The sequence below is a fragment of the Pogonomyrmex barbatus genome, unplaced genomic scaffold, assembly GCF_055798465.1.
Source record: "Pogonomyrmex barbatus isolate J1 unplaced genomic scaffold, ASM5579846v1 scaffold24, whole genome shotgun sequence".
Classification (NCBI taxonomy): domain Eukaryota; kingdom Metazoa; phylum Arthropoda; class Insecta; order Hymenoptera; family Formicidae; genus Pogonomyrmex; species Pogonomyrmex barbatus.
The window spans coordinates 1,133,218-1,138,021 of NW_028297121.1; the positions used below are offsets into that span (position 1 = coordinate 1,133,218).

Consider the following 4,804-nt stretch of genomic DNA (forward strand, 5'->3'; position numbering starts at 1 on the left):
ATATATTTCTTTACATATTGGACATTGATTGGTTTCGAAGCGTCCGATACATTCAAAACAATAGGCGAGATAACCACAAGGTATGAAGTGCAAGGCATGTGTGCGCTTGTTGCTAAGACACACCGTACAAGTGTCTGTGGAAGATGTTTCTTTAGTAATCTTATCTTTCAGATTCCAGTTTACAGTGCAGAATGAAATAGAATTATTGTCTTCCGTAGAATTATTGTCATCATTTAAATATGAATCATCTTCGGATATTTCATATATCGATTCATCTTCGGTTATTTCATATATCAATTCATCTTCGGGCAGTTTATATGTGGATTCATTTGTAAAAAAAAAAAGAGAGAATATTAATATTGTATATGTTAAATTTTACTTGAATATCTTTTTTCAAGTGAAGCTAAATACTTAATGAGCACTTATGTCTAAAATATTTTTAATACTGCTTTTAAATATAGGAAACCTGGCTAATTATCTTGTATTTTATTACAATTATTCTTTGTATCAGCAATATTTGTTTGAATGTTCTGTGTTATCATTTGTATATTTGATGAATTTGTTCTATCGTTATCTGGAAACAAATAATTATTTTTAAGGGGATTCTAAAGCGAAGGACGAACTCCGACGGCCGACCGTTAATGCCATCTAAACGGAATTAAAGAAATATTGGTAATGATCGATAATTTAAAAAGTCGATATTATCGACAATTTAAAAAGTCTATATTATCGACATGACTAATTCCGTTTACTCATATTAATTTTTACCTTATCATTTTACTAAATAAATGAAAACACATGTATATATTGTATACATGTATTGTCAATGCAGTAGTCATTCTTCACGACGTTCGCTATGTCCAATATCCTTATAGGCCAGGATACGAAGGACACTACATGTATTTTTTTCCAAGAGAACATGTATATATTGCACATACGTAATGAAGCGACTCTTTGCTATAAAAAGACATGGAACTATTTTTACTATTACTATTAACTAGTTGTCTACAATATCTAGTACAAACATAATATATAATTACATAGTATATAATTTTATTAGATTTTGCGATAACATTGCATATTCTTCCACTACACACACGCACACACACACACACACACACACACACACACACGCGCGCGCGCGCGCTCGTATATGTACATTACATATTGGATTTATATATGTAATTTTAAAAGATGTGTGTGTGTGTGTGTGTGTGTGTGTGTGTGTGTGTGTGTGTGTATGTGTGTGGTGTGTGTATTAGGTATCTCTCCAATTGTTTACAAATAATGCATTAGTAATAATCGGTATCGTCCGGGCATACATTTTTGCCAGTAACGTCAAACAGACGCTTCTGATTTTTATTATTCGAATCATATTGTAATATGAAATATAGAATGGATTTCTTTATTCTCATGAGAATGCAATTGATATTTTTTTTCTTGTCTCTCTGATTGTTTACATATAATTTATTTGTAATAACCAGTACTGCCAGAACTGACGCTTCTGACATTCATTTTGCAAGTACTGTCAGAACAGACGCTTCTGATTATAATTTTTATCAGTACCGTCCAAATAGACGCTTCTGACATTGATGAAACACTTTTCACCATTGCACTAATTATAAGAATATAATTGTGGATAAAATAGTACATAATTCTTAGAAATTTTATTTAGCCAGTAATTTGCTTTTTGAAATATTTAATAATAATAATAATAATAATAATAATAATAATAAGCATGTAGTTAAACTGTCTGCAAATGTGACCTAAATAATTTACAAAAATTGCTGATGATAATATTACACAGTCACTTAGTATTTTACATCGTACGCTGTGATATAGATTCTATTTATGTATACAAAATTTATAGCAGTAGAATATTAATTTTTACATATTACATCATATTACATCATCTTTCAAGATGATTTGCATGCATATATAATTTTATTAAAGTATCTATTAAAAGAAATGACTTAAAGTAATAAGATTTAACAATTCTATTCAAAATACATCGATCCTAGCAAACTTCGAATATAAATGCTTACATACAGTAAGGACATGTGTTATATATATGGTTGTATGACATTTATACTCAACGTTTGCAGGGATTATATAATAGCTCAGTAATTGTCAAGATTAAAATTAATTTATATTACTATATTAATTGCATTAGAAAATACATTGAAGACTAAATATTTATATTTTGTATATTAAAGCCTTCTTTACACACATGCATACGCGCATATATACAGATAATAATAAATACTAAACTCTTCCAAATGCAGCTAATTGTTACGTATTATTAATGATTAAAAAAAAATTTGTTCGATGAATGAATTTTGTGATGGTTTAAGAATTTATATAAAGAATGCTTATACTTTGACATTTTGAGACTATTAATTATTTTGACCTAAAATCATTCTTGCTAACTTTTAATTTCATTTTTTTCAAGGCACATTGTTAGTATTAATGTTTTCTTTTTCATTATTCTCTAGATGGAAGAAATATGTGGAAAGAAACCTGGTACTGTAATTTATTTACGATGGTTACACTTATAACAAAGATTCTCGTAATATAAATATTCTACGATGTAATATACATTGATCAACACAATGTTCTGGCATTCTTAAAATTGATGGAAAAATATATTTAGTCCAAAAGCATAATCATATTAAGGTACAATGGAAAGCAAGGCAGTTTATCATGAAACAAGAAATGTTGCAACTTTGTTGAAATATATCTTTATCTTTGAAGGCAATATTTGATTCTGTCTACAGAAAGTGAGTATTTTTATTTATAAAGTGTAATACATATTTTCAGGTCACAAATATAAAACTATTTTTGTGGTGAGCATACATTGTAATTATTTTCGGTAAATAACGTAATTTGTTCGAAATTGCCAAGTAATCATGCCTGAGTGCGTGACGCGGAACACGCGAAGCGCGCATGACGATCCACGACGATCGATTCTAAATCATCCGATCGATAATGCCAGGTAGCCTGTCGATAGTTATCACGCAGAAATAATTATGCTTATCAGCCACCCTTCAAGGGCGGCGTTGTTTTGCAATCGATGAAACGTATGCGTAAGCTATCGAATTCACACATATTCGCATGTACGTATCCACATGGACGCGTTATTTTCCAAAATTTTCAAAACTCCAATAAAATTTAAAAAATAAAAAAACCTCAAAATAGCCGAATAAAACCCAGTAAAAAAACTTAATAAAACTTAATGGGTAAAAATGTAAACAAGCTAAGTAATAAATAATAGTAATAAATAATAAATATTGTAAATATTATAATAAATAAGTAATAAATATTGTACTTACAGATAATCTAGGTAAATTGATAATTGATGAAGAACTAAAGCTAAAATGTTTGAAAACAATCGAAATAAATGGGCATCGTAAGTTTTGAAAGCAAAAGTTGAGATAATAAGATAATGGAAATTCAAAGACATTTTGTAACAGATTAGTTAAACATACATATATTAAGATTGAACAATAACTAATTAAAAATTAAGTAATAAAATTAAAAGTTAATAACTTTTACCTTATTTTATAAAATTAATTTTAAATAAGTTAAAAAGATTTTTATATTAATTTTTGTATTTTTAGCATCTTGCATTAGTATTACAAATTTAATATTACATATTACTTTTCATATTTATATATATTTATACATAATCTTTTCATTTCTTGTAGACTACATCTTAACAATTTCTTACATCTCTTCAGCGACAGATATGAAAATATTTGGAAGAATGAACTACATTGGATAGGTATGTCAATATAACTTTAAACCTTACAATCTCCTTAAATCTTGCATTTTATATATTTATATCTATGCATTATATATATGCATTATATATATATATATATATATATATATATATATTATATATGCATTATATATATTTATATATATATCTTTATATATTTATTAGATACTATATTTCTTATTAAATATTAATACATTAATTGCGTTTCTTTTCAGAAAGTGACAGTCATAATTCAACGTCTGATAAAGAAAACGATCATGTGCAGTCTGATAAAAAATCAGGCACATTATACAACATAAAATGTGACGCAAAAATTAACATAAGAAGGAAAACACCCTTACAAGAATTAACAAGTTGTGAGGAAAAGAAATGTAAATAATGCCACAAAAGAACAAGAACTGTTAAACACTGATAATAGTATAAATATGCAAATTTCAATATTACATTTGCAAGCATTACATTCTTTAAATACAATAAAATTAAATAATATATCTTATTAAGTTTATTTGTATTATTTTTATAATAGAATATTATACATTGTATAAGTTTAAAACGCGATCGCTTCCTTACGGCTCTTCGGATTCGATGTATTTCGCGGGATAGCGTTGGTCGGATATGGTCAGGATTATCGAAGAAAAATAAAATATCGAGAGCCTTTTGATTCTATATACAAAGATCTATATTTATCGCTTCATATATTTCATTTTTACTGATTGAACTTCATATATTTACATTTTTACTGATTGAATTTTGGCATGTATAATATTTACAAGTATTTGTCCCGGAATTTCGCCTTCGGTTCCGAGAAAAGCGGCGCGAGTTCCGGGAATCGTAATAATAGATTCGGCTCGCGGTCGGTTCCGCGAATTCGGCGCGTTCACGGTAGGCGCGGCGCGGGCGCGATGATGCGAGGGGTCTTCGGCGCGCTTGCTATGATGGATCAACTGTTCGTGCGTTTCGTTGTGCATATTGTCAGTCTGAGGTTTTGTGCTGTGGTCTTTGGAATGCAGGAAGCTCCCT

At 28.8% G+C, this 4,804-nt stretch overlaps 1 long non-coding RNA gene across 1 annotated transcript; it reads left to right on the forward strand.

Annotated features, from left to right (window-relative positions):
• Positions 1–257: 257 nt before the first annotated feature.
• On the forward strand, positions 258–4,337 carry LOC112552956 (uncharacterized). Its single transcript, XR_016139664.1, has 4 exons — positions 258–2,780; positions 3,335–3,409; positions 3,708–3,784; positions 4,000–4,337. It is a non-coding gene; the product is annotated as an uncharacterized LOC112552956 (long non-coding RNA).
• Positions 4,338–4,804: the final 467 nt, after the last annotated feature.